Genomic DNA, 12,586 nt, shown 5'->3' on the forward strand with positions numbered 1-12,586 from the left:
GAATCTCAGGACAAGGGCAGAGCAACGCTACAATGAGGCCCATGGGCGAACTAGGAGGGTGATCGAGCGGACCTTCGGCCTCCTGAAGGCCAGGTTCCGGTGCCTCCATATGACAGGTGGATCCCTATTCTACTCACCAAAGAAGGTGTGTCAGATCATCGTGGCCTGCTGTCTGCTTCATAACTTGGCTTTGCAACGCCTGGTGGCTTTTCTGCACGAGGATGGTCCAGATGGCGGTGTTGTGGCAACTGTGGAGCCTGTGGACAGTGATGAGGAGGAAGCAGAGGAAGAAGACATGCACAACAGGGACTCAGTGATCCTATAATATTTCCAGTGAGACACAGGTAGGAATCCAAACCTGCCTACTACATGTACTTTGACACTACTACCTCTCTCCTGTCTGTCGTTTTCACCCAGTGTATGGTCACTGAGTTGTCACTTTCCCTTACGATTTCACAGATGTGGGTCCCACTGTGTGACATCTGCTTAGATTTGATTCCTCATGGACTAGAGCTGTGTGACATAGGTATGTTGACATTACTATTTAAAAAACATTTTAGCACGGTAATTGCTAATACACTATTTCAAAATCACAGACAGACTCCAGATCGTTTTGTGCTTTAGGTGTGTTTATTTAAATGCTCAATATTGGAGGGGGTAGTGAAATGGTGAGGGGTGATGGCGGAGGAGTGTCCATGGCAGAGTCCAGTCTATTAGTCTCACAGGTGCATAGGAAGTGGAGCTGGGGCAGTTTATTTATGGACAGGGTGACAAAGTGGGAGAGTAGGATGACAATCAGGGTGGTCTCATTTCTTGGCGGGGGTCTTGGCATCGTGCTCTGTCTTTGTCCTTGATCTCAGCGACCGTTTGTGGGGTGGTTCTCCCTCTGCAGGGGGTGGGGTACTGGTGTGGTGGTCCTGTGACGGGGCGTCCTGTTCACTAGCGCCGGCGGAGGTGGTGGGCAGTTCATCGTCCATGCTAGTGTCAGGGCCGCCTTGTAGTGCCACAGTGTCCCTCCTGGTGTTGAGTACTTCCTTCAACACCCCTACGATGGTGCCCAGGGTGGAGCTGATGGTTCTGAGTTCCTCCCTGAAGCCCATATACTGTTCCTCCTGCATGTGTTGGGTCTCCTGAAACTTGGCCAGTACCGTTGCCATCGTCTCCTGGGAGTGGTGGTAGGCTCCCATGATGGAGGAGAGGGCCTCGTGGAGAGTGGGTTCCCTTAGCCTGTCCGCCCCGATCGCACAGCAGCCCTCCCAGTTCCCCTGTGTTCCTGGGCCTCCGTCCCCTGGACTGTGTGCCACTACCACTGCCCCAGGTCCCTGTTGTTGTTGGGGTGATGTGTTATCCTGGGTTCCCTGTAGTGGTGGACACACTGCTGATTGACGTGTCCTGGGGACGGAGGTATGGGCCCGCTGGGTGGGTGCTGTGCTAGTGTTTCCAGAGGGGGGAAGGTCTGTGGTGGCCTCTGCCTGTGTGAGGGAACCGACTGTCCAGAGGTCCCCGATGGTCCGGGCTGGTCATCTAGATCCAGTTGGACAGAGCTGCTGTCATCACTGTGGGCCTCTTCTGTTGGTGGTGTGGACATGTGTGGACCCTTCTGTCCGGTGACGTTGGGTAGGGGTACTGCAGGGGTATAAAAGGATGTTTATTAAATCTGTGTATGTAATGGTGTGCAATGGGTGGGTGACCGTGTACCCCAGTGCTAGCATTCCTGTGTGGGAGCTTGTGTGATGATGGTTTAGGCGGGTGTATGGGTATGTGCAGTGGGCATGCTTTGGTGATGGGCATCCATGCTTTGTTGTTGCATGCAGGGCTTGGTGTTGGGATGTGTGGTTTGTGATGTTGGGACATATGTGAGGAGTTGGGGTGCTGGGGGTGAGGGTGAGGGAGGGGGTATGTGATAGCATGCAGGTAGGGTGGGGGATGTTATAGTAAAGCTTTGACTTACCAGAGTCCATTCCTCCACCTATTCCTGCGAGGCCCTCAGGATGCAGAATCGCCAAGACCTGCTCCTCCCATGTTGTTAGTTGTGGGTGAGTAGGTGGGGGTCCGCCGCCAGTCCGCTGAACCACCAGGTGGTGTCTTGAGACCACGGAACGCACCTTCCCCCGTAGGTCGTTCCACCTCTTCCTGATGTCCTCCCGATTTCTTGGGTGCTGTCCCACTGCGTTGACCCTGTCCACTATTCTTTGCCATAGCTCCATCTTCCTAGCTATGGTGGTGTGCTGTACCTGTGATCCGAATAGCTGTGGCTCTACCCGGACGATTTCCTCCACCATGACCCTGAGCTCCTCCTCCGAGAACCTGGGGTGTCTTTGCCGAGCCATGGGGTGATGTAGGTGATGTGTGGGGTGGAATGTGTGGTGATAAGTGTGGTGATATGTAGTGGTGTGTTGTGTGAGGTGCTTTGAAGTTGTGTGGGTGATGGTGTTGTGTGCCTGTGGATGCTTGGTAGTTGTTTGTGGTGTCTCTCTCTGGCCTTCTCTCGGTAATTGTGGTTGTAGGGGTTTGTGGGCAATGTGGGTGTGTGTTTTATATTGTATTGGGTGTGTGGGAGTGGTGAGTGTATGTGTATCAGGTGTGTGTATTTGGAATTGTCCAATGTGGCTGTGTTTTGTAAGAGTGTGTGTATTTTGAGCGCAGCAGTGTGTACCGCCAATGGAATACTGCGGTAAGCGGCTTTTACCGCCAATGTTGTAATGACCGCTTTACACACATAATCACATCAGGCCTTTTTCTGAAAACATAAAATGTTTGTTATAAAAACATCACAAGGGGCAAAGAGGGTTAGAGAGCTAATTTCAACCAGAGAATCAATCTTATGCTAAATGCCACTCCATTGCCACTTTGCCAACCTCCTCCCTGTCTCTATAACCAACCAAGGAGATGGTAGGCAGAGTCCTGCTTTTCATGTCTGGGGGCATGTGTTCCTTCCACGGACTAATTATGGGCAGAGACAGGCTATCACTGCTATGCTCTCACCTAGACACTAGAAAAGTGTAGACAGCAACTCTTAGGCACCAGTTTATTTCAATATGCTTGGATTATTGATTTGCTTTTCACTCATGGTAACAATTCTAACTGTGCTATGTTTCATCTTCCTAATAATCGCAGCTCATATTCCAATGTAAATTGTAGTCTGTTCAATAAATGCAAATGGGCAGAATCTCCCAACCATGGCTTTCCTGGCGAGTCAGGGTGTCATGGGACAGGCTGTCACAAATCACCTTTACTTTCTAGGTTTCTGCTAGCAAGCCGAAAGGATTAGGCCGACCAGACGGTGTGGGATCAACTCAGCCCTTTACAGGTGGTAGTGCTGCCAGCCAAAACCAGCATTATTATCTCCACGCTAAGACTCCTACAACAGTCTGATGCTGTTCTATCAAGTGAAATTACATTTCATATTTTGAAATGAGTCTCTGTATGTTTCAAACAAGTCATGGTGCCACACATGGGCAACAGTATTTCCTGTCCTGCAAGTCTAAATGACCAGTCCTTCAATTATCCATACAAGTATGTCCCATTACTGCACACGCTTGTTCGTACATCACCCAATACCATGCTGTCACTGACACAGCGACTAAGGGCAGTATGGAAGGGCTGATGAGTGTGCGGTGCAAACCATAGTATCTGGCTCTATGAAGATTAGGCATGAAGCCAGTGTAGCAGTGCATGGGATTATGTGGAAATAATGTACACGTTGATTGGCCTTTAGTGTCTCACAATGATTTGGGCTAATCAGGAGTTGCTATCACTACGGGAAAGGTTTCCTAGCCCCGGCCTAGATGATGTTTGTGGCCTGGATTGGTAACAATGAGGAGAAAGAAAGTGCTGAGGGTACTTAACAAATCACTGCAAATTAGTATTTCCTAGGAAAGGGAAATGTTTAAAAATAATCTATACTGACTGTTTTGGGGATACATGTGAGAGATGCAACAAATTGTGTTATACAACTACAGACAAACAAAATCTCTCAAATCCTCTTTTGCTGTTTTTTTTCTTCTCATCCATACAGGTCAAGCCATCGCAAAGAAGGTGTGGGCCCTGGGGGGTCCATAAGTGGTGCAGGCTGCATTGCAGAAAGAGGAGGCAGGACCTCCGATGCTGGACCAGAAATTCAGCCCAAGTCTAGATCAGCCAGTACTATCAATGAGGCAAGTGCAGGCACCACACACTGCCCCACCCCCCTAATGGCCTGCATCCTCGCAGTAGCCTACCTGAAGCTTGATGGGCATTTGAGGGCCCAACAGCAGCATAAAGAGAGGGGAGTGATTGTAGTCACTATTTTTGTTGTTTAACCTTTTTCATTTACAGAAATGTTGTTTGGCATCAACTTGATGGGTGACACACATCCAACGCAGACAAGGATTTCTGGAGGTGTAATTTTTTCAGATGGTGTCTGATGCTTGTTTGGTGCATTGTTTTGTGCTACACGTTGTCACTAGCTTCCTCATCACAGGTCAAGTACTGTTTTGAGCAGACACATGGATGCATGCGAAAAAGGGGTACCTTCATTTTTTCTACGTTATGAGGGACATTTGTACCAAACATGCCCCATTTGAGGATTGAGTCAGGTGTGATGCTCCATCACAAATGTGAGCAGGTAATCTAGGCCCTATTACTGCTGACATGGCATAGTATGCATTTATGATACAGCTGATGTTTCAGACGTTACATTGGTAGGTTGGTGCAATGACAATATGATCATGAGCATATGCCCCAAAAGGACTGAAAATATGTGTACAATGCCATCATTCCTTGTCTGAAATATGTTACAAATATGTTTCAACAGCAAGATTCAAGTCAGTTCATGTAGACAGTAGCAGATTGTCAAGAGGCCTTAGTCCTTCAGAAATGTGCATGTAAGCCAGTCTGTGTCAACCAACATTAATTCTTATGCCAACTGTATTGATTGAAACAGACAGGAATGTGTCCACAGAGTTACATGTACCCCAAATGACATTTAAGTGTCCTTAGTTATGTCCAGATGAGGAATCAATGATGGCGAGAAAAGTGATGCTTAAATGGGCATTTGTAGATGGAAGGTTATATTGCATAGATGTTGGAGTATCCCATCTTGATAAGTCAATATCAGGCATAAAACATGACTCTTTTGGAAATGTGCATTGTTTTTTCCTGTACTGAAGTGGGTTCGGTATGTATCTAGGCCTATCTATTTACTCATGCTGTTATAGTCATTTGTCATGCGGAGAAATGAAAGTGAACCAGAGGCAAAACGCATACATATAGGAGCTAGCATGGATAATTTCTAGATTGTGAGCAAATGGTTTGTAGATTTCTTTCCTTCACACAAGAGATACTGATGATAAACAAGTCAAGTTTGAGAGCCTTGAAGATGGTTTAATATGCAGACTTGTCAAATATTTTGTGAGCCAAGTTAATATTCAATTCTTTTTACACTGATGCACTCAAATTGTTGTATGTGTGTTTTCAGCATCATCTGGACAAGGCGAAGGTGACAATGGCCACGTTGGCAGGGAAGAAGCTGGGCACTGTGGTTCCAGTGCAAACACCACTGACACTGAGGGACCCAGTGCCATACAGGGTGAGGGGACTGGCATGGTGTCCACCAGAAACTCTACATCATCTTCAGAGGTCTCCACAAAAGATCAGTTAACTAGTGGTGGCAGACCCTAGTGTTGCAATTCCTGCTGCATCATTGTCTACTACACACATTTCCATCTCAACCCTTCCTCTTGCTCCCCCCTCTAAAAGGGATGGCCTCACCTTTCCTGCAGGCACCTCTGCCCCTGCCTCTGTATCACAGGCTGCACTCAATGAGGAGGCTATTGACCTATCAAGGACTATCTCTGTAGGCCAGACTGCACTACTGAATGCCATCCAGGGGCTTAGTGGGCAGATGACACCGATGCTAGCTTACATGGATGGCATTCACAGTGCCATGTCTGGTCTACAGAAGTCATTTCAGGGTCTGCCCTTCTCAGTGACCGCAGCCTCTCCCCAATCCCAACTTCCTGTCCCCAACTCCCACCCCTCCCCTTTCCAAATCCCTCTCCCCAGCCTTATCCATAGAACAAACACTCCTTTGCACACACCTACTCAAACACACACAAGCAGCACATCCATACACAGACAAACAGCATGAAACACAGACACACACAAACATACAGACCATACCGCTCACCACCACCACAAACATACCCACAGACACCACACCCACCACAGCACAAACATCCACATCTACTTCCACCACACCTGCAGACATGTTACCCACCATGACACAAACACAAACACCCACAGCCACCACCACACCTGCAGACACAACACCCTTCATGACACAAACATCCTCAGCTACCACCAGCAAACCAGAAGACACAACACCCACTGCTACACAACATACTAACCCACCACCACACACTTGCTCCAGCTTATTCACAGGCACCACAACCACACAGCACCTCCACAGCACACCCATTCACACACACTGCACGTTACACACATTGTACACAAATGCCCACACTCACCCATACAACAGACACCCACTCAAAGACATAATCCAACACACACACCATACCCAGAGGCACTGGCACCATCAATAGACACATGTGCATCAAACACTAGCATTCCCACTATCTCCCAACATAAACTCCCTGCCAATCACCTTACCCATTTTCCAAGGGAAGACCTTCTATTTGTCCTGCCCTGACTTCTTTCTCATCCAAAACCACCCCTTCCAAACATAAATTCACCCCTCCAAAATGTCTGTCCACACCCCAACCCACCCCTTCCACATCCCAAAGTACCACTCCCCAATGTAAATTCACCCCTCCATAATGTCTTTCCACCCCCAAACCACCCCTTCCACACCCCAACCCACCCTTCCCAAACCCAAATTCATCCTTCACAAATCCAAACACACCCCTCCTGAACCCAAGAACTCCCCCCCCATGTAAGATTGAGGTGCTTGCTCTCTGTCCAATAGATGCCCCCTTTCGGATGAGGTTGATTCTGGTTGTGCAAATAGAAAGCAGATTTTGGGCATGTACCCCAAGCTAGGGGCCATTTGGGCTTTGACCCTTTTTGAAATAAAATGTATTACTAAACTTAATTTGAGAGCTGTATCTCATTTTCATAAAAAAACAAGTGTTTGACAACACCTTTGTCCTGGCCTTCTTTTTTATTGTTTTTAATTGTTTGTTGATGATGCTATTTCTGCTAATGTGTGTGCCATGCATTTAGTCTCATTTGTGACAGTGACAAAAACAGGTTTAAATATTTAGATATTTTTAAAATGCTCCACAGGCGGCTGCTTCTCTAGTTTGTTTGGCTGTTGCTCGAGTAGATTTTCTACTCAAGTGGCAGCTTTCTCACCACAAATGGTCTAGACCAAACACTACCACCTATGTTGTGAAAATCTCACCAGGTGCAATCCTAGAGTCAAAAAACACACTAGGGGATGCTAGCTCACCCTCACCAACTTACTGTTGGTGAGCCATGTGCGAGAAAAACCTCTACCATGCTATGGTTGACGGAATTTGGCCAGAACTCCGCATTGCAAGCTTAATGAGGAGTGGTCTTTATTACGCCAACTCCCCCAGTAGAGCAGAATTTATCGGCCACTCCTACTTAAAATATTGACAGTATCCATTTAGACATTCTGACACAGATTTATTAACACTTTCTACTGAGTTTGCATCACAAAATGTGACACAAACGCAGCGCACAGTGTTGTGGTGGGATTTACTTTCCAACACAAATTGTGTGGAAAAGTTGCCCACAATAACGCAAAGTAGCAAAATGTCCTATATTGCACTCGTTAGCTTCAAATGGGTACCATTGGTGGTACATGGGCGTTCCCATGCAACCACCCATGGGCATAGAGGCAAATCCCTTTCTAATAACATTTATATACAGGTATTTGACCAAAAGAAAATAATAGTTGATGATAAACAGAAGGGAGTAAGTTTTGAAAAGTATTTGCCTAGTCTTTAAAGTGAGTTTCATTTTTTGCTGCTTTAAATGGCACCCTCTGCTAAGTATTATTCATGCAATTCATCTGAGCATCAAGATTGAGACCTGCTTCCCTATTTCCTGTGTCAGCAGCACTGGCCTAATGCCACATCCTCACCTTTGAATTGCAGTGTGAAACAGTCACGTGTTTTGTTTCACACTGCCTGCTGTGGGCCTCTTGAAACACTGCTCTTAAATCAAAGAAGCAGCCCCTTTGTCATTTATTTGATTACTGGGCCTCCTGGTGCACCACCTGCCACGAAAAGGAAGTATTCACGCTTCCCTTTTGTATGTATTTTGGATCTTGGAATGGCGAGCTTGCTTCTACAGAGTGTCTGGGCATTGTAAAAAGCATTGCTGTGTGTGTGCATGCGATCAGCCTACAGGCAACATAGAGATTAGGTGATAAATTCCTCTCAGCCGGTGGAATTGGCAGATTTTGGCAACTCCGCGTGGTGCATGTAACATGGAGTTTTGACCGAGTGTTGACCAAATTCTGCCAACCACTGTGTGGTGGAGTTTTATTCTCATGCATGGCTCGCCAATAGTAAGTTGGTGAGGGCAAATGAGATTTGGTGCACCTAGCACTATTTTCAGTCGCTAGAAGGGCACCCAGAGAGATTTCTCCAATGAGGGCAGTTGCGGGAGACCATAACCATTGACAATGAGAAAGCTGCCACTTGACAACAGGGTCAATACATCTTTTCACCCACCATAAGGGTGTGGAGACACAAGGTATCAAAACTTCACAAAAAATCAATTTAGAGTGACAGTATGATCAAATGGGTCGCATGGGGAAAAAGTTTTAAGTCTCAGCAAAGCAGTGGAATAAAGGGTAAGGGTAGAGAGAACTGTACCGCTCAGAGCCCAGGGGGTCTAGACTCAAGAATGTCCTGAAGAAGGGTGAGAGCAGAATTCCGCTGATACAACAGGGAAATGGCATATTTAAATTCATAGTACAAGATGATTTGCTTATCCATCACTCCACATGACGCTGACGATGTAGTTGTCCAATCATAGTCAGTCATGGGGTACGGAACTGTAACACCAATGACGATTCCCAAGTCCATCACAAGAAAAGACATCCATCTTGGATCATCCATACAAGTTCAAACACATGTAGATATGTACTTACACAGTTACTGAACGTACTGGGCTCAAGGTTAGTTTCTTAGGTTCACTATGTGTAAAACAATAGGCCATATATTCCCAAGCTAGCATTTCATGGGAATTAAGTCTGAAAAGAATGACACATTAACATAAATGACTAAACATTTTCTGAAGTCAGGAAACAGGGCCATGCAGGCCTCGTTTAAGTTAAATAAAGTTAATTAAAATAACACATTCAGCTATCTCAATTAAGAACATATAACATTTACAATGCAAATTCATTATTAATAATGTTTGTTAGTGTTCAAGTTGCAGTAGATTTAAAATGAAATAACATAGCATTAATTGTAATACAGAACTGCAATCTCGACTTTTCAATGTAACATTTAAAACTTCTGGAAATCTTTTATAGTTTCAGTGCCGTCTATTAATTAACATCATGAAGACTTACATAGTATTGAATGACTTGATTTTACACTAATCTTTACAGCTACACCACCACACCCTAGTGCTCTATTTTACAGTGAATGCACATTCATATAGGCTTAAAGTGCACCACTTTACAACAAAACTATTGAGATTTCAACTAACAAATGTAGAGATTGTAAAGCATGGATTATCACTGACGTCAGAGGTTGCAATAACATTTGTGGTATTTCACTTTTGAATAGGCCAGGGTAGAAGTGGTGGAGTTTAATTTCATGGAATTACATTAAGAGACTGCAGAATTCTGAGGAGGGGCAGAGTAGGTATGCTGTGCCAGTAAAAAGTAAAAACATGCAGGCTCGTGCTGCAATTATCTCCCTGAGCTGCTCCACTTCCTGCTGGGTGTTCTCTTACTCCAGCCAACATGAGGCTCCAATGCATGGTAGAGGCATCCCAAGGGCCACCACAGTGGGAGGAGGAAGCTGGAGAGAAGGGCCATGGCTGCCTGCAGCAGGGAGGGAACTGCTGCTTGCAGTTGGGGAAGAGCTTCGGCTGCTGTCTGTAGCAGGGAAGTTGGAGCCGCTACTGCCTGGAGTGGTTTGATCCGCTGCTTTTTTTGGGAGGGGGAAGGGCGGATATTGGGGGGGTTGAAGGTGTTTAGCTTTTGCTTGCTATCTGAAATGCTTGCTCATCTACCTGCTTCCTTGTGACCTGACTCCTCTGCTGCCTTCTCCTTTGTGGTGGTGTGAAAAGGTCGATATCTTACTGGGCTTTGAGCACTGGAGACCTGATCCTTGTCTTCCTCTGGGGCAGCGCCTCTTTTCAACTCCACGCCCCCTCATTGCCACTGTCCCACAGTTATCAATTGCACAGGCCTGCACTGCTGAAACAGTAGTGCAAGGTGCCCTGGGAGATGTGGTCTCCAATGTGCGATGCAGCTCTGTGTGCTCGTTGGAAGACTACATGTCCCATGGTGCATGAAGGCGAGAGTAAGAAATACAAATGGCACTGGCAGAAGTTTGGCGTCATTTTAGTGACTTCACGGTACTCTTATAACACAGAGTTCCGGTCAAATTCTGCCAAATATCACCTGGCTGCTTTTTTCCCCCTGCATGTGACTCCACAAAGGTAACTTGACAATAGTGAGTGAGATTTGGCTTTCTGTAGCGTGATTTACAGTTACAAGGAGGACATCCAGCAAGATATTTCTAAAACGCATGGTCGTGATCGTTTGCAGTCAGAAGGCTGCGCTTAATTAGAAAATTTAATTGAGCGGCAGCAAATTTAACTTGAGTAGCTGCGCCCTCTAGCACACTAAATTGTGCCATTCTCGCTAATTTTTTCGGACTCAACATGCTATTGACGCCAAACCACATTGCAAGCAGCATGACAGGCCTATTTCCTCCCGTTGTCAGAGCTCAACAGAACCTTGCTGCGTTTTTATGTAACCCTGCTGAATTCTGCTGAGTCTAATTCTTAGAGTTCCTCCCCCCACTGCACAAAAAAGGTCAGGCTGTGCTTAGAGATAATGTGTAAAATATTTGTGCAGCACTCAAACACAAATAAAATGAAAACACAAAATAAGAAAACATCCAAACCAAATTGGGATAGTAGAACACATTTTAATAAATAAAATGATGCCAAAATAATAAAGATTCATTCACTAGAACCCAAGTTATGATTTTTTACATTTTGTAAAATCAAAAACAGTGACAAAAAGCATAATCCTCTAACCACAGTTATCTGATTGTACTGGACCAGGTTAAAGTCAAATGTTTAAACCAATAGCAATAGAATACAGATCGGCTTAAGGAACCATGCTCATCCTGGTGAAAAGTTTACTGGTTTACCTTCTAACTTAGTCCAATTCCATGCAAGGAGCCTCAGCCATAACTTTGTGTTGATGGCATGGTCATTGTGAGCAAAAAGAGTTAGAAGCCAGTCGGACCTTCATGTTGGTGGTAAACATGGGTTGGTTATTGTTGAATCAAAGATGACCGTGTGGAGTCTGTAGCCAGAAAATGTCTCCTCAGCAGTCAGATATATGTCCTGAATTGGCCTCAGTGAAATCCGCTCACATTCGTGAGGACACTATGGATGATTCTTTTTGATGTGATTCTAGATTTACAACTCAAGTCCATTTCATTCAGTTTGTAGGTTGGAGGAGCACACTCTGACACCAGCCAAGGGTTCAGGACCCATCTATGCACCTCTTAGAGGTCAGGGCTGACTGCAGAAGAGACCACCAGCGGGGTCCAAGCAGGTCCAGTTGGTGCTGGCCAGATAGACTGATGCTGGGAATGCCTCTGGAAGCTTGTTGTGTCACTTGTAGCTCAAACAGGATGTTAGCCAACTGATTCTCAATCATTCAATCAGCATTTGAAAGTGTAACACTGTCATCCCTTGGGGTATCTAGGGCTAAGGGTGCCAGGTCCCTGTCTAAAGGCCAGGCCTTGAGTTTTTCTGAAGATTGCCAGGAAGGGAGCTTTTCGGAGTTGGGGAGCAGGTTGTTTCAGGTCCTGGCGGCAATGTAGGAGAAGGAGCTTCCCCTGGTGCAGCTACGGAAAATGCAGGGGTTGATTGTGAGGGCAAGAGAGGAGGAGCGCAGGTGTCTTGAGGGTAGATGGAAGTTCAGTAGATGGTTGATGAAGAATGGTCCTTGACTGTGTAGAGCTACATAAGCGTGCATGAGGATCCAGAACTGGTATCTCTTCAGGGTGGTGAGCCAGTGGAGGTTTCTGAGGTGGGGGTGATGTGGGTCCTTATGGGGAGGTCCAGGATGAGTCTGACTGCTGCATTCTGTATGGCCTGGAGTCTTTTGAGGACCTAGGAGGAGATGTCTGCATAGACAGTGTTGACTTAGTCGAGGTGACTGGTGACGAGGGCCTTGGTGATGATTTTCCTGGTGTTGATTGGGATCCATCTGAAGATAACATTGGTTCCTACCCAATTGGCATATTTAATTTACCTGTAAGTCCCTACTAAAGTGCACTAGATTTGCCCAGGGTCTGTAAGTTAAATGTTACTAGTCGGCCTGCAGCACTGATTGTGCTAC

The sequence above is a fragment of the Pleurodeles waltl genome, chromosome 8, assembly GCF_031143425.1.
Source record: "Pleurodeles waltl isolate 20211129_DDA chromosome 8, aPleWal1.hap1.20221129, whole genome shotgun sequence".
Lineage (NCBI taxonomy): Eukaryota > Metazoa > Chordata > Amphibia > Caudata > Salamandridae > Pleurodeles > Pleurodeles waltl.